Source organism: Orcinus orca, chromosome 14, assembly GCF_937001465.1.
Source record: "Orcinus orca chromosome 14, mOrcOrc1.1, whole genome shotgun sequence".
Taxonomy (NCBI): domain Eukaryota; kingdom Metazoa; phylum Chordata; class Mammalia; order Artiodactyla; family Delphinidae; genus Orcinus; species Orcinus orca.
The window spans coordinates 17,598,709-17,617,385 of record NC_064572.1 but is presented as its reverse complement, the minus strand read 5'-3'; the positions used below and the strand labels follow the sequence as shown (position 1 = coordinate 17,617,385).

The following is an 18,677-nucleotide window of genomic DNA, read 5'->3' as shown; positions in this document are numbered from 1 at the left end:
TCTGAGTTACTTGCTGACAATGAAAATTTAAGGGATCTATCCTTTTTTTTTTTTTTGGCTGCACCACCGCGCGGCATGCGGGATCTTAGTTCCCTGATGAGGGATCGAACCCACACCCCCTGCAGTGGAAGCACGGAGTTTTACCACTGGACCACCAGGGAAGTCCCAAGGGATTTATCCTTAGAGATTGTGACTCAGTAGGTCTGGGGTTGGACCCTGGAATTGGAAGGGATTTTTGTCTTTTAAATAGACTTTCTAGGCTTCCCTGGTGGTGCAGTGGTTAAGAATCCGCCTGCCAATGCAGGGGACACGGGTTCGATCCCTGATCCAGGAAGATCCCACATGCTGCGGAGCAGCTAAGCCCGTGCGTCACAACTACTGAGCCTGTGCTCTAAGGCCTGCAAGCCACAACTACCTAAGCCCACGCACCAAGAGCCTGCGCTCCGCAACGAGAAGCCACCGCAATGAGAAGCCCGTGCACCCCAACCAAGAGGAGCCCCCGCTCGCCACAACTAGAGAAAGCCCGCGCGCAGCAACCAAGACCCAACACAGCCAAATAAATGATTAATTAATTAATAATAAATAGACTTTCTATTTAGAGCAGTTTTAGGTTCACAGCAGAATTGAGAGGAAGGTATGGCGGTTTTCCATATACTTCCCGCTCCAACTCATGCACAGCCTCCCCCATTATTAACATTCCCTGCCAGAGTGGTACTTTTGTTATAACTGATAAACGAACATTGACACATCAGTCATTATCACCCAAAGTCTATAGTTTACATTACAGTTCAGTCTTGGTGTTGCACATTCTATAGGTTTGAACAAATGTATAATAATGTGTATCCACCATTATAATATCATACAGAGCTGTTTCACTGCCCCAACAATCCTCTATGCTCTACCTTTTTATCCCTCCTAACCCCTGGAAACTGATCTTTTAACTGTCTCCATAGTTTTCCCTTTTCCAGAATGTCATGTAGTTGGAATCATACAGTATGTAGCCTTTTCAGATTCTAGTAGTTACGTAGTGATATCTCATTGTTTTATTTTGCATTTCCCTGAAGACGTATAATGAGGAGCATCTTTTCACGGGCTTATTTACCATGTGTATATCTTCTTTGGTGTGGTATCTGTTAAGGTCTTTGGCCCACTGGCATTTTTTTTTTTAACAAGCACAAAAGGTGATTCTGATGCAGCAGATCCTTGGTCCAGTCTCTGAGAAACTGTGCTATAGTAACCAGAGAACCAGCATCTGGGATGAACTAAAGTCTTCTCACTGTGCTGAATCGATGAGGATCTATGAGAGGGGAACCCAGCCAACCCATTTAGCCTCCAGTTCAAGCTCAAAAGAGCCCTAAAATTTGGCTATTGTTCTCTGACAAATTTGTTCACAGAAACAAGCCCTTCCACAAATATTCATATTTTGGTCCTTTTGAGCTTGAGGCTATCTATATCATTTTCTAATAATTAAAATGGAAATCCAACAGAGGTAACTGCTGGTCACCCAGAGTTATTCACAGATGGAAATCTGGATTTATGAGCACAAAACAATTGGCTTCCCAGTTTATGGCTTAAGGATGTTTTAACTACTTCTATTTAGATGATGACACTTTTCTTCTCAGTGAACAACATGAGATAGATATTCCCTTAAATGATCATTCATACACTTCTACGTATTATACATACTGTAGTTCACGCGCATAATGCATGAGTATCGTAGCTTCATTGTTTTGTCGATTACCTTTATTTCTTTTCTTTAAATCTATTCCTTCATTAGTTGTCCTTTGCCATTTGTTTTTTACTTAACTTCTTTTGTTATTTTTAGATGTGATTCAGATAAAATAGAAGTGTAAACACATATGCAACATTTATACGTTTTTCTTATACCACTCTCATCATTCTTTTCATCAGCCGTGTAATATTTTTCAAATCCATCAAGATTCACAGTTTCACTTACAATTTAAAATTTTTATTTATTTTAGTTTTGGCTGCGTTGGGTCTTCGTTGCTGCTTTCTCTAATTGTGGCAAGCCGGGGCTACTCTTCGTTATGATGCGTGGGCTTCTCATTGCGGTGGCTTCTCTTGTTGCGGAGCACGGGCTCTAGGCGCACGGGCTTTAGTAGTTGTGGCACGCGAACTCATTAGCTGTGGCTCGCGGGCTCTAGAGCACAGGCTCAGTAGCTGGGGCGCACAGGCTTAGTTGCTCCGCTGCATGTGGGATCTTCCCGGACCAGGGCTCGCACCCGTGGTCCCCTGCATTAGCAGGCGGATTTTTAACCACTGTACCACCAGGGAAGCCCTCGCTTACAATTTTAAAAGTTCAAATTACTCAATCTACTTCTGGGGACTTCCCTAGTGGTCCAGTAGTTAAGAATCTGCCTTCCAATGCAGGGGACACGGGTTTCATCTCTGGTCAGGGAACTAAGATCCCACATGCTGCAGGGCAACTAAGCCCATGTGCTGCGACTACAGAGTCCATGCACTTTGGAGCCCGCGCACCACAACTAGAGAGCCCATGTGCTGCAACTACTGAGCCAGTGTGCTCTGGAGCCCACGGGCCACAACTAGAGAGAAGCCCGTGCACTATAAGGATGATCCCGTGTGCCGCAACAAAGATCCCATGTGCCACAACTAAGACCCAAAGCAGCCAAAAATGAAATAAATACTTTTAAAATATCAACTTCTTAAATTTAGATACTTTTTTTTTTTTTTTTCTGGCCGTGCCATGCGGCATGTGGGATCTTAGTTTCCCGACCAGAGATCAAACCCATGCCCTCTGCATTGGGAGCAGAGTCTTAATCACTGGACCACCAGGGAAGTCCCGTAAATTTATATTTTATTCAGGAAAGTACAATGTTACATACTAAATGAGTGAGAACTTAGACAATGCATTTTCAAAAATTTTGTTCTACATAAGACCCGTTTCCTGATAAGTAGTGCTCACTATGTAAGGTACTGTTCTAAATGCTTTATAACTAATTTAATCTTCAAACAAGACTATAAGTGCTATTCTCACAACGCCATTTTGACTCTCAGTATTGCTGTCAAAGTTAGACTTCTGACCCTAATTGAAATCCATATTCAACTGAAATCTCCCCATACTATCTAATTCAAGAGTTAAGTGGTCTCAAAATCTGAATGCTCAGTGGCCTCCCCAGAGCTCTCAGAAGAATCCTCCCTACATATCACACTGCTCCAGGTCAGTCCCTACAACGACATTGTGCCTTGATAGTTCTGCTGGAACTGGGGTCCTTGCTTGCACCCCACCCTTCTTGACATGCAGCCCAGCCTTTGCCCTAGAAACCTAGGAACTGGCTTCCTGAGGCATAACTGTTGCTTCTACTTGTCTCTGAGTATTGCCTGTTGTCTCCATTCCCTCTGAATACTGTACATTTCATCTTCATCCCACCCTTAATTGGGCTAATGGGTCTGACCTCCTAGAGACTGTTGTCTACTTGATCTATTCCAGAGTTCAGTAGGCCCTTTAAATGCTGACAATAACCTCACAGCTGGGCCAGTTTCTCCTGACCCAGTTCTGACTTTTTATGTCCATGTACAGATTTTGGGTGCTTAACATATATAGTATAGAAATCTACCTAAGCTATGACACTTTTGTGTCAAAGGTGGAGGTTCCTCTGCTTTGGAAAATATTAAAGGCTCTGAGAAACTAGGTTTCAGTGATGTGACTGAAAGCGCAAAGTTCTCATGTTATACAAGGAAGGAGCTGAAATGTAACAGAGCTGAAATGTAATCTTCCCTGGCGGTCCAGTGGTTAAGACTCCATGCTTCTACTACAGGGGGCACAGGTTCGAACCCTGGTCAGGGAACTAAGATCCCACATGCTACACGGTGTGGCAAAAAAAAATAAATAAATAAATAGAAAGAAAGAAAAAGAAAACAAATATCAAGATGGAAAATAAAATCCAACCAATAATTACAATACCAAAAAAAAATTTTTTTAAAGAAATGTAACAAAAGCCCCGTAGGAAGTTCAACATCCTTGGCCGCACCCCTCCTGCTTCAGAGATGTCTCCTATTCTGCTTCACATCTGGTCTGCTCTTTCAGTTCATATGAAGAACCATCTATTTAGAGGCTGTACGAATTTTGTTCCCCCAGATAATGGTATTTTACTTCAAGTTGGGCACCTCAACACTCCTATACAACCATCCTAAATTTACTTTCCCTCAAATTTACTTTTCCTCCTAAGTCTGGCACTCTCCTTGTGAGGAAGAAGAGTGAGCACTGAGCTTTGGAGAATCCAAGACCCTGTGTTACTTCATCAGATGGCTATACTGAGTACTCCTGAATTCCATAGTATTCATAACCTGCTTGTTTTTTGTTTTGTTTTGTTTTTAGCCGCACCTCGAAGCTTGTGGGATCTGAATTCCCCAATCAGGGATCGAACCCATGACCCTGGCAATGGAAGCGCAGAGTCCTAACCATTGGACCACCATGGAAATCCATATAACCTGTTTGTTTTATCTCAAAAACAATAAGTCAACCTCTTCGAACTGAAGGTTGTTTGGTTTTGTTTTTGTTTCAGACAGGGTACCCCCAAAGAAATCCCGAGAAGGGTTTAAAATGTTCAAGGAGAGATCCTATTGACCCAAATATATATTAACCTGAAAGCCTTCCATTTTAAGTCTACTTTCATCCATTCTTTTATTCAACACTTACTAAGGGCTGAGTATGGGCCAGGCACAATTCTAGGTACAAAAGAGAACAAAAGAAAGTTTGCTGCCCTCATGGAGTTTATATACTAATGGCAATAAATACTAAACATAATGAGTAAATTATATAGTACTTAAAGGAATTAATGTCTACAGAATAAAGAAAAATAAGAAGGGATAGAAAAGATGGGAGTATAGGGATGGAGACTACCAGTTCAGAGAGTGTTCAGAATGGGCTTCCCTGGAAAGATGACATTTGAGAAAAGACTTAAAGGAAGGAAGAGAAGCACACCCCACAAATGTGCATATATGGGTGAGACATGAGTGGAATGAGGTGAGTTAGGGGTAGAACAGGAAATGAGATCAGATAGGGAAATGGGGAGGTGGGGGAAGGTGTGAATCTACAGTAGCCTATTATTCAAAATAGGCTTTGGTTCAAAAATGAGAGACTTTTGGGAATTCCCTGGCGGTCCAGTGGTTAGGACTCCACACCCTCACTGCCAAGGGCCCGGGTTCAATCCCTGGTCAGGGAACTAAGATCCCGCAAGCAGCGCAGCACAGCCAAAAAAAAAAAGAGAGAGAGATAAAGAGAGACTTTTAGTCTCTTTTAATTCCTGAGTAGGGATTTATTCTTCTGCATATTTCCAATAAAAGTGTACTGTTTACTGTCTATTAAAACTTAGAACAGGGACTTCCCTGGTGGTCCAGTGGCTAAGACTCCACACTCCCAATGCAGGGGGCCCAGGTTCCATCCCTGGTCAGGGAACTAGATCCCGCATGCTGCAACTAAGAGTTTGCGTGCTGCAACTAAGACCTGGCACAGCCAAATAAATAAATAAATATTTTAAAAAAACAACAACTTGGAATACATTTTCGTCGACCTTATTGATGTATAATTTAAATTGTACAATTCGATGAATTTTGATAAATGATTACACCTGTGACCTCACCACTACACTTAAGTTCCAGAACATTTCCATCATCCCTAAGAGTTCTCCAATAACCCTTTGCAATCCGTGCTTCCCTCCACTGCCAGCCCCAAGCAACTACAAGCCTGCTTTTTATCACCATAGATTTGGTTTGCATTTTCTAGGATTTTTATAGAAACGGTATCATAGAGTATATATTCTTTTGTCTGGCTTCTTTCACTTAGCATGATGCTTTTCAAATTCATCCATACTAATGTATATATAAGTTTGTTTTTTTTTTGGCCGCACTGCATGCCTTGTGGGATCTTAGTTCCCCAACCAGGGATCGAACTCTGGTCCACAGCAGTGAAAGCCCATGTCTTAACCACTGGACCACCAGGTAAATCCCTATCCTCTCACTTAGTGAAGGAAATTTAGGTTTTGTCCCCTCAAAACTGTAATATAATGGACCTAGAGATTGTCATACTGCGTGAAATAAGTCAGACAGAGAAAGACAAATATCATATGATATCGCTTATATGTGGAATCTAAAAAAAGGCTACAGGGCTTCCCTGGTGGCGCAGTGGTTGAGAGTCCGCCTGCCGATGCAGGGAACGCGGGTTCGTGCCCCGGTCCGGGAGGATCCCACATGCCGCGGAGCGGCTGGGCCCGTGAGCCATGGCCGCTGAGCCTGCGCGTCCGGAGCCTGTGCTCTGCAACGGGAGAGGCCACAGCAGTGAGAGGCCCGTGTACCGCAAAAAAATAAATAAATAAAATAAAATAAAATAAGGCTACAAATGAACTTATTTACAAAACAGAAGTAGAGTCACAGATGTAGAAAACAAACTTATGGTTACCAGGGGGGAGGGGATAAATTGGGGGATAAGGATTGACATATACACACTACTATATATAAAACAGATAACTAATAAGGACTCACCGTATAGCACAGGGATCTCTACTCAGTACTCTGTAATGGACTATACAGGAAAAGAATCTAAAAAAAGAGAGGATATATGTACATGTATAACTGATTCACTTTGCTGTACACCTGAAACTAACACAACATTGTAAATCAACTATACTCCAATAATTTTTTTTAAAACTGTAATATATTAATGCTGCTTTTATTAATTATGTTTTAATAGGTATTATAATGATCCCACAATCCAGAACCGTTAAGTACTTAAAGCCTGTGGACACAGGAAATCTTAAAAGTTCAATCCAAATTTATATACATATTTTTGCTCCAGAGAATTATGAGACGGTCATAAAAGACACTAAAGCATGAAAATATATTATTAGGATAAAATTCTATGGAGGGAGTGGAATGGAAAAGAATGGTGGGAAATTTCCCAGTGGTAAGAAGTTTATTACATGTTGCACCATGGTAATTACAACCTATTATTTACATTTAAAGAAGTAATGTGACTTTTATCTTTTGAAGTCAATATTTACAATATGCCAGAAATTTAATACTTTACAACTCTTTAAACTTGTAAAATTTTAGGTATCAATTTTAAAATGTGAATGTGAAAATTAAAAACTAGTAGGAAAAAATTTGAGTACCCCTTCTCTCGGTCCTGTTCCTAAAGGTTGCTCTTTCATTGATCTGGGGTGGGCAGGAACATCATGGTTTTTAAAGTTCCCCAGGTGATTCTAAAGTGCACCCAAAGTTGATAACAGCTAGTATGAAAATAGTATTCTCTCTCGGTACACAAGGAGTAGAAAAAATGAGAGCTACACAGTTTACTGTTTGAGAGTATTAGTCATCTGGCAAATAACTATTTTCAAGGTTTATAAAAATATCAAATCAACAGTCCTTATGGAACTTAAGCACAAAAATGTTAACTGATAACCATGGCTGGTACCTATGGTGCCTTCCAAGGATGAAATGCTATTATTTGCAAGGCACTGAGCCACTGTTCTAAGTAAATGGTAGCATTATCTCCACTGTAGATAGTTCCCGGCCTGAAACATTAACCCACAGGTGTGGTGACAAAGAAAACCCCCAGAGGGCAGTAATTATTCATTAATGGCAACTGCCCCTGGGCTCATCTACTGGCCTTTTTTCACAGCAGTATTTCTTTTGTCTTACTGTCCAAAATCTCAAGTCTGCAATTTAATTTTATTTTCTACTTCTCTATTTCTCCTCTGTTCTCCTTTTGTGCCTTAGCTATTATTTTTCTCACTCTTGTTTCTTGTTATGATTTACAGTATAGTCATAAAAGATGGGACTAAGATTTGGGCTTAAAGCCAAATTCCACAATTAATTAGCCATGTGACCTAGTAAAATAATGTAAAATGGGGGTCGCTGTTGCCCTGTGTAGTGGACTGAATTGTACTCTTCTGAAGGAAAAGTTCACATCCTAATCCCTGGGGCCCATGAATATTACCTTACATGGCAAGAGACTTGATTAAGTTAAGGATCTGGAGAGGAGAACCTTATCCTGAATTATCTGAGTAGACCATAAATGCAATCACATGTTTGCCGGTGAGAGAAAGGTAGAGGGAGTTTTGAAACATACACATAAGTTGGTAAGAAGACAGAGCAGAGAGAGATACTGCTACTACATGCCAAAAAATGCTGACAGCCACCAGAAGCTGGAAGAAGCAAGGAACAGATTCTCCCCTAAAGATTTCAGAGGGATTGCAGCCCCACCAAACCCTTGATTTCAGACTTCTAGCCCCCCGTGCTATTAGAGAATAAATTTCTATCGTTTTCAATTGTCAAGTGTGGTAATTTGTTACATCAGCCACAAGAAACTGATATACTCTGGTTACCTCCCAAGGAAAAGAAGCTAAGGAATGTATAAGTGCTTCATAAACCTAAGTGCTTTACACATACAAGCTCTCCTTGCTGGTCGCTTTCTACAAGGACCTCCAAGACCATGCAAATAGTCATCAACGTGGATCAGTCTTCACAGCACGGATGTAAGGGGAGCTCCTGGGGCTTTCCTGGGCCATTGTATACTCTTCCCTTAATCCTTCTCTTGCCACAAAGCTTAGTATTTCTTTTGGTGGTGGTGTGGGTATTGCTAATGGTAGCAACTCCCAAAGAAAATGAGTTAGAACTACTTTAGCCATGTCTCTTAAATCTTGCCAGCAATTACTCTTCTCTTTATTCCAAGATCTTTTCTTAGTCCAGGTGTAAGAAGATTGGGTAGGGGACCCCAGGAGAAAAAGAACTAGGCATGGCTTTCTTGTCCTAAGAGAAGCCATTTTTGGCCTAAGCCATTTTGGAATCTAAGCCTGGCCACAATGCTTGCCCTTGAACAGGTCTCAGTAATAATGATTTAAGGGAACAAAAGAACAACCTGTTATCAGGCAAGAGAGATAACAATAACAGAGATAGTAAATCAGTTGCAAAGACTCCCAGTTCTGTTTCAATGACAAAGATTAGCTTGAGGCACTTTCTTGAACTGCTTTGCTGAATTTAAACCCCGCTCGAGAGCTCAACCACCAGATCAACTGGAACCTAAGGGATAATGATGTTGACCTTTTCTGACCTTCACAACTTCAATTAACTAAAGTTTGGACTTTCTCACCCTGTGCCCCAATTCTATGCCGAATTCACCTGTTCAAGCCCCTTCAAGGATATGCATGTACCCTTAGCTTAAAACTTTCCCAGTTTTGCTGTTTAGGGGGACACTGCTTTGGGAAAGATCCCCGGTGTTCTCCTCACTTGCTGCAAGTAATAAATCCTTCCTTCTCCCGATCTTTGGCTTGGTTGTGTCTTTTGGCTCAACACCCACCAAGAGGAGAACCCAGTTTTCAGGTAACACAGGATTTAGAGTAGGCTTTCTCAACAGCAGCAAAATTGACACTTGGGACCAGATAATTTTTTTGTTTGGGGGACTATCCTGCACAATGTATGTTTAGCAGCAACCTTGTGCTCTATCCACTGAATACCAATAGTACTGCCCGTAGTCATGACAATCAAAGTGTCTACAAAAGCCAAATGTTCTAAGGGGGAAATTGCCAGCCTTCCCTCTCAACTATACCAGATCAACAACCACTTTTTCAGATAGGACTAGCTAAAGATCTATCTGGTATGGCTCTACTCCTGGTAGATAACCCCAATCTCCATTCATATATTAAGATCTGTCCTAGGGACTTCCTTGGCTGTCCAGTAGACTTTGGCTTCCAACATAGGGAGTGCAGGTTCAATCCCTGGTCAGGGAGCTAGTAACCCACATGCCTTGGGGCCAAAAAAAACTTCAATAAAGACTTTAAAAATGGTCCACACCAAAAAAAAAAAAAAATCCGTCCTAAAACGAGAGAATATATCTCCTAGGAGCCTGCTGATTCTTCATTAAATTGGTCTTTCTGATAGTCTCATTGGTATTTCTCAAATTACAATCAATATTTCATTTGCAGCAGAATCATTTGAGCTTCTTGTTGACCTACTGAGACACCCAGGAATTTGCATTTTACGTGTTTTGCAGATGATTCTTATTTTAATTTGCTGAAGACAGGTTCTGGGGGAATTCCCTGGCAGTCCAGTGGTTAGGACTCCTTGCTTCCACTGCAGGGGGCATGGATTCAATCCCCGATTGGGAAACTAAGATCCCACAAGCCATGTGGTGCAGCTTGAGGGGGCAGGGGATGAACTTCAGACTCCAGGTGGATGATGTTCTTTACTCTAATCTCTTGGTTCTGGAATCTGATCCTGGTTTTGTAACTGAGCAGGACTCTGTGGGCTCCCAGGCACAAAAGTCTTTCTGTGTCCCCCATTTCTTATTTGTAGGAAATAGGCTTCATTCAGCCTCCATGACCTTCCCTGAGTTCCAAAGGGCAGGTTCAAACAACTGCTAATAAGGGAAGGGGGGGGATTCAGACAAGGAAGGAGCAGTCAAGAAACAATAGTGCAGCCTTGGGGCAGGGTCCTGGTTCCCCATCAAGGGATACACGTAACAATATCTTTGAGCTGTTTTGCAGATACCAAAACCCCCACTAGGTGGAAGAAGTTAATGGAATGCTGCCCACAAGCACGTAGACCCCAGACCAGTTGGAACCAGAAGTTTGATGATGCTGACTCCCAATTACCTCACCACCAACCAATGAGAAGAACATCCACAAGCTGATCATGCCCTCCTCTGTGAACCATTACTATAAAACTCCTCACTACCACCTCTGGGTTGGACACACAGTTTTGAGAGCATTAGCCTGCTGTGGCCCCCTTTGCCTGGCAAAGCAATAAAGCTATTCTTTTGTACTTTGCCCAAAACTCTGTCTCCAAGATTCAATTCGGTACCAGCGCACAAACACTGAATTTCAGCTATGCTACCTCACCACCAACCAATCAAAAAAGTCACACACCCTGCAGCCCTCACCCAAATTTTGCCTATAAAAACTTCTCCCCTAAAACCATAGGGAAGTTCAGGGCTTTTGAGCATTAGCCACCCGTTCTCCTTGCTTGGTCCTGCAATAAACCTTTCCCTGCTCCAAACTCCAACATTTTGATTTGTTTGGCCTCACTGTGCATCAGGCACACGAACTCTGTTCGGTAACAAAACGATGGCCTAAAACTTTCCACACTTAAAAAAACCTGTAAACCTACAGTTCCAAGAAGCTCAATGAACCCTAACCTAAAGAAAAACAAAAAAAACGACACCAAATAACATCAGAATCAAATTGCTCAAAACAAGTGATTTAAAAAAAAATCTTAGCCAGAAAAACAGACATGTTAAATAAAGAACATATATAAGGATGACATCAAATTTCTCACCGGAAACAATACAACAGAGAAGACTGTGGAATGACATCTTTAAAGTCCTGAAAGAAAAAACTGTCAGACTCTAATTTCAGAGAGAGCAAAAATACCTTTCAAAACCAAAGGCAAAGCTTCCAGTTCAGGACAAGATAAAGAAGGTGTGCTTCATATTCCTCCCATTAAATACAGCTAAACATCCTGAATATTATATAAATAAACATAACAAGGTGGAGAGAAAACAGCAGACCAAGAAGGGATCTTGGGGCCCAAGAAATGACATGACATTGGGCACCCGGGTTTTCTTTTTGCCTCATGTATTCTACACTGGGTGTTTGAGAAGGCAGCAGTCTGAAAACATCAATGGGTGCTAAGAGAAGCCTGCTCTTCTGAGCCAAAGGATGAGGAAAGGGGCAGCCTTGTAAGACAAAACTTTTAGACAATAACTACCCTACTCCAGCCAAGCTCCACAGAAAAAAAGTGTGCTGCCACCCTCACCCATGTCAGCCAAGGCCCAACAGGAAGCCTAGACTTCCCCTCACCAGGCTGCAACACACACATCTCACCCTCCCAGCCAAGCTGCTGTCATTGAAGGTCCAGTAGAGAACCTGACAGCCGCCCCAGTTCCCTAGAATGAGGCACCTCTCCCATTGCCCATCCCCAGACAGTCAACAGAAGCCGAATGGAGAACCTGAACTTCCACCCTACCTGGCAGTAATGAGGTAGCATCTCCCTTTCCTTTGCCAGTGTGGTGTCAGAGAAAACCTGCTAAAAAGAGCAGATTTGGGTAAGAGCCAGAGTCTCATGAAAATGCTGAAAGTGTCCAGCATCAAAAAAATCATCAGGGACTTCCCTGGTGGTGCAGTGGATAAGACTCCACACTCCCAATGCAGGGGGCCTGGGTTTGATCCCTGATCAGGGAACTAGATACCACAAGCCACGTGGCGTGGCAAAAACAAACAAACAAACAAAAAAAACAAAGGAAACCAGAAGACATGAACACCAATATTTGGAATATCTGACAAGGAGTTTAAAGCAGCCATCACAAAAATGCTTCAATGAGCAATTATGAACATGTTTGAAACAAGTGAAAAGGTACAACTCATCAAAGAAACAGAAGATTTAAAGAACGAAGTAAAAATTCTAGAACTGAAAAATGTAATTACCAAAATTAAAAACTCACTAGATGGGCTCAAAAGCAGAGCCAACAGAGGGGGGAATGGAGCCAACAGAGGGGGGAATGTCAGAGAACCTGAATAAAGAACAATAGAAATTATCCAATCTGAATGAGAGAGAAAATAGAGCATTAAAAGTGAACAACGCCACCAGAACCTGTGGGACTATAACAAAAGAGCTAACGTTCACATCATGGGATCCCAGGAGGGAAAAAAAAGAGTGTGGGCCTGGAAAGTATCCGAACAAATAATGACCGAAAATATTCCAATTTTGGCAAAACAACCTCAAAGGGTAATATGGGAAAACTATAAAGAACTCTACTCACATAAATTTGGCAACTTAGATGAAATGTACCAACTCCTCAAAAAGCTACTACCACAGCTCCCCCAATATGAAATAGATAATTTGAACAGCCCTATAACTATTAAATAATTGAATTTGCAGACTTCCCTGGTGGCGTGGTGGTTAAGAATCTGCCTGCCAATGCAGGGGACATGGGTTCAAGCCCTGGTCCGGGAAGATCCCACATGCCACGGAGCAACTAAGCCTGTGCGCCACAACCACTGAAGCCTATGTGCCACAACTACTGAAGCCTACGCGCCTAGAGCCCGTGCTCCGCAACAAAATAAGCCATCACAATGAGAAGCCCACCACCACAACGAAGAGTAGCCCCCGCTTGCTGCAACCAGAGAAAGCCCGCATGCAGCAACAAAGACCCAGCAAGCCAAAAACAAATAAATAAATTCATTTAAAAATGAGCTGTAAACATATAATAGTGACTGTACTTAGATTTTTTAAATAAATAAATAATAAATTTAAAATTGAATTTTAAAACTCTCCCCAAAATCTCTAGACCAGATGGTTTTGCTGAAAAGTTATGCCAAATATTTAGAGAAGAATTAAAACCAACTTTAAACTATATCTTTCAGAAAGTGGAAGAGGAGGAAACACTGCCCCAACTCATTTAATGAGGTCAGGTACACCCTTATACCAAACCCAAAAACATAAAAAAAGAACAGTAGAGCAATATTCCTCATGCAATGACATGACATTGCATTACATGTATAGAACCCAAAACTAAGTCTGGCACATGTGCCCCAGAAGATATGTGCTGACTCAAAGCACCACTGTTTATAATACCAAAAACTGGAAACAACCTACATATAAGTCACTTAACAGAATACTGGAGAAATAAGTTGTTGACCACTTACTAAATGGAATACTATAAAACAGCAAAAATTGGGACTTCCCTGGTGGCGCAGTGGTTAAGCGTCCACCTGCCAATGCAGGGGACATGGGTTCGAGCCCTAGTCCAGGAAGCCTGCGCACCACAACGCTGAGTAGCCCCTGCTCGCCGCAACTAGAGAAAGCCCGCGCGCACCAACGAAGATCCAACGAAGCTGAAAATAAATAAATTTATTTCTTTATAAAAATAAATAAATAAATAAAACAGCAAAAATTACTATAGCTTTACGCTTGGTCTTGGAATACTCCTGTGAAGACAACAGACAAGGTTAAGACAAGGTCTTAAGTAAAGACAAGGTTAACACAAGGTCTTAACTAAAGAAAGGCACAGAAGAAAACAAAGTATGAAAACAACATATACAGAATCCAAAGACATGCAAAACTATTCAATACGTTTTTCTGTGGGATACAATTTTAGTCAAATTATAAAGAAAAGCAAGTAATTGACAAACATAAAATCCAAGACAATGATGAGGGGAGCTGTGATGATCGGGATCACACAAAGGGTCATAAGAAAAAAGGTGGAGTTCTATTTCTTTCTTTCTTTTTTACATCCAGGAGTCTTTTATTGGTTCACTTATATGCCAGGTACCAACATTAACAACAACAACAACAAAAAAACCCACAAAAGGTCAAGGTTTCCACATAAAAGAGCCTATTATCTCTTAGCTTGTGTCTTCCCATAAAGTTTCCCTCCCAACTCTATAGATCCACAGTCACAGATGAATGCAGCTTTACTGGTAACAGATCTTAGGAAAAAGGAACACTTTCAATCAAGAGTCAAGAAAGCCATTGATAAATCCCTCCCAAATACAGAAATACCAGTCAGCAATCACTGTACCAACTGCCCAAGCTTCACATACAGCCTCCCTTTAAGCCTAAGATTATGCCATTTTACAGGGGAGGAGGAAACAAGTTCTAAGAGAATTACACCTTGTTTGAAACTAGCCCACATGCTATATAGCAGACTACAAGCACTGTGAGGACAGCTTCATTCCTACTATTCCTCCCTTTATGACCACTAAGAGCAGTGTTCAGATCTAATGGGAAAGGGGACTGGGTAGAGTACTACTTCTTAAGATTAGTGGTGGATACACAGATCCCGGATTGAGTTGTATTCTTTACACCTTCGAGATATGTTTTACAATATATCTCGTATATGTCATATTTTTAAAGTGGGAAAACATAACGACAATCAAATCTTTATAATAAAGAAAAATGTGAGAGCGTGAGACAAAGCCCTGGACCCACTCCCACAACCTGCTGAATTCAGGCTCATTCCAAAATGAGATGTCAAAAAGGAACCAGTGCAAAAGGTAGTCAAGGGTATGACTAGAAAAAGAGAAGAGCAAATGGCTGACTACACACATGCTGCAGCAAAGTGTGACCAGGAGGCAAAGGAAATCAATCAGGAAATATTTCAGATTGAAGTATTCAAATTTAGTGAAGCTGATGAAGGAAAAATACAGAGAAGAGATGCAGATACAAAAGGAAGAAATAAAACTTCTGGAGAAGAAAAATTCAAAGGTTTGAAAACATTTCCTCAGGGTACAGGAAATGGGTAGGAGAAAACTTTCTGAGTAATAAAGCCTTCTGCAAGTTTGTGAGTCTTTAACTATGCGAATGTACTGCCTTAAGAAATAAAACAAACTAAAGTAAAAAGAGCTTTCTTCCAACCACGTCTACACCCTTAAAGGTGTCCCTACATGTTGGCGCAGACCTCTCATACCCCCGGGTCCTAGGATGCGGACCCGTCCAGGACTCCCAGACATCCCTGCCCTAAAAAAGGGATTTTCCCCAAACTCGTCCCCTTCTGTCCCGCCCCCGTCCCACCCTTCACTTAGGGTTCCGAGTCTCCATGCTCCCGCTCTTCTCCACATCCGGCACCTCGGTCGTCCCTATCCCTCTGCGAACCTAGAGGAGGGTGAAACGCGGCGAATTCTGCAGTCGCAGTTGAGGCTGGTTTAACATCACCATGGAAACCCCTGGGCGAGGCTTCCGAGGGGCGTGGTCAGGAGCTCGGCGGGCCGGAGTCTACAACTCCAGCATGTCGTGCGCATGCATCGCCTCCGAAAGCCCTTCGGCTCTCGGCGTGTTCTGCCCCCTGTCGGTCCTGTGCCCAAGCATCAGGGAACTACAGCCCCAGGAACCCGCGCCCCCGCCCCGCTTCCGGGTTCTCGCCAAACCCCACCTTCTTCTCCAGGAAGACGCGGCGCAATCCTACTTCCGAAAGCGAGCCGGAAGGACGCAAAGACCGCGCCGGGGCGGGGTCTCCGAGGAGGGCGTCCGGGGTCGGGGCCACGAGGGCGCCATTGTGACGCGTCCGGAGCGGAGCCGGGGATTGGTCGGCCAGGCGCAGGGCGGGGCCGGGGCTTGCAGAGCCGGGCGCTGCTGGGACGGGAGCCGAGGGATCTGCGTGATCCCTCCTCGAGGGTAGGGAAGGGCTTGTGAGGCACGCCTGAGCTTCTAAAGTTGCTGACTGGGAGAGTCCCCCAAACAGTGAGCCCAGACGACGCCTGGATTGAAGACCCACGTGGTAGAAGGAAATGAGAGTCATTTCCTGTTGAGAAGGAGGGAGGGAACCGGGAACAGCGGAGACCGATAATGGCGGCTCTAGAGGCAGAATTTGAGGAGCGGTCGCAGGCTGTGCTGTCAGGTCTTGGGTCGCTGCTCCGCAGGGTCACGGGACCTCGCCTGGCTCCCTCGGCTTGTTCCTTCAGACCAGTGGTCCCCAGCCTTTTTGGCACCAGGGACTGTTTAAGACAATTTTGGGGGGGTGGAGTTTCAGGCGGTAATGCGAATAGTGGGGGGGATGGTTCTGGCAGTAATTCCAGCGATGGTTCAGGCGGTAATGTGAGCGATGGGGAGCAGCAGGTGAAGTTTCGTTGCCTGCCGCTCACCTCCTGCTGTGTGGCCGGGTTCCTAACAGGCTAGGGACTGGTAGCGGCCCCAGGGGGTTGGTGACCCCTGCTTCAGGTCCGCAGGGCTTTCGGTTCAGGCCTGGTCCTCAGAGACAAAGTGCTGGGGCAGAGGATGTCACCACTAAGAACTTCACTTCTGGAAGAAACACGTACGCCAGTTCAGTGTCATTTGAGTTCCTGCTACATCCAAACCAGCCGTGTTTCTGCTCTGAAAAAGACAGATCGAACTTTCCAGCCCTTGGCGACGAGTTATTTGTTAAGCACATGTACAGTGTCGAATTAGCAGTGTCAGTTTCCAACAGTTGTCATATCCTGCAGCAAAAACTGCTAAGCAGTCTCCTTTTGCTTTCCATCTTAATTATGATCAGGTTCAGCTCTAAGAAGTAAAGGAGCCCCCAGAGCCACCGTTGGTAGCTGGCCTGAATGCCCTGATACACATAAGCGACGTCATGGAATTTTGATGTCAGATGAGGTCTCTGACGAGATGGAAGGTGAAGAAAATAAGACTAATTGTGCCTAAACAGATGTACACTGCAACCACAAAAAGATGACCAAACATCCCTTCCCTAGCTAACATGAGTGACTATTGCTTCACTAATGATCCATTTTTCTTGCTTTCCAGATAAAAACTATTAAGCGAATCACAGAATTGCCCCGCTTTCTGACAGCACCAGAGCAGACCCCTGTTTCCTTGGGCCTGCCCCCAAATCACCTAACACAAGCCCAAGCACTATATAATAAGCCCTCTTTAACACCCATTTCCTGAGATGCATGGTTGCCCATAGTGTCAGGTCTCCCTCACTATAGCAGTTAACCCTTCATTGTTTGACCATAACTATGTTTCTGTAGTCTTTGGTGGGCATCACCAGTATGAATAAACATATTTATGAATTATACATAACCATACAAAACTTTAGAGCCTATACTCTAACGAGAAATCAAAACAAACATTAATGTGAATGATAAAATGGGGCAAGATCTTGGTATATGAAAGGCTTGTATGCTAAATGCCATGTGGGATTGTGGTTTGGATTCTAGAACGGTAGAAGGACATAAACGGTAAAATCAGACTAAAGTCTATAGGTTAATTAAGAGTATTATACCAATGTGAATTTCTTAGTCTTGACAAATGTGACATGGTTATATAGACATTAAATACAGGAAAAAAAAGTAAAGGGTATACAGGAGCTCCCTGTACTATCTTTGCAACTTATCTGTAGACTTAAAATTATTCCAAAATAAAAATTTTATTTAAAAAAAGCTTATGCCCAGGGACTTCCCTGGTGGTCCAGTGGTTAAGAATCCACCTTCCAATACAGGGGACACAGGTTTGATCCCTGGTCGGGGAACTAAGATCTCACAAGCTGTGAGGCAGCTAAGCCTGTGCATTCTGGAGCCTTCACACCACAATGAAGAGCCCATGTGCCGCAACTAAGACCTGATATAGCCAAATAAATAAATTTTTTAAAAAACATTAAAAAAAGAAAGCTTATGCCCAATTTACCCTTTAGGGAGAAGGATTATTTTTGCTTTGAACTGGGGTGATGGTTATTGTATCTAGAGTGACCCCAGTATGAGCAAGAGAAATGAGAAGACGTGTAGTCAAGAGCAACAGCTCTAGTCACAACAGCTCTTCTGCCTCAATTCCAGCTTCTGGATCTTCCCTACCTGAAATTTCAGGGTTCCTTCCTGGGGCCCCGCCATAGCCCCCCCTCCCCTCCCCTCCATCCCTCTGGGATTGTAGCCACAGTCACTGAAAGTGACCACACCTGGTCTAGGTCCTGCCCCACTATTTTGTCATCACATAGACAAAAGTAAGATTCCTGACTGCTTTCAGCGTGGAAGTAAGCTGTAAGTGGGTAAGAATCACAAAGATACAGGAGGAGAAGTTGTGTCAAGGAAGCACTGTCAAGTCGAAGAAGAAGAAATGAAAATGCCTCTTTCGACTCTGCAAACACATGGACACATCTCCTGAGCTTTCTGTGGTGTGGTGTTGTCACACAGCCCCCAGCCATGACGCAGGCACAGGAGTTAATTGATACT

General features: G+C 43.0%; 1 long non-coding RNA gene and 1 other non-coding gene across 2 annotated transcripts in view; both read right to left on the bottom strand.

Annotated features, from left to right (window-relative positions):
* Positions 1-13,774, bottom strand: part of LOC125960955 (uncharacterized) — a 34,063-nt gene extending 20,289 nt beyond the window's left edge. Inside the window, exon 1 of the long non-coding RNA XR_007471156.1 lies at positions 13,680-13,774. This is a non-coding gene — a long non-coding RNA (uncharacterized LOC125960955). The remainder of the gene's footprint in view (positions 1-13,679) is intronic.
* An 871-nt stretch (positions 13,775-14,645) lies between these two features.
* Positions 14,646-14,780, bottom strand: LOC117196658 (small nucleolar RNA SNORA61). Its single transcript, XR_004476946.1, has one exon. It is a non-coding gene; the product is annotated as a small nucleolar RNA SNORA61 (small nucleolar RNA).
* Positions 14,781-18,677: the final 3,897 nt, after the last annotated feature.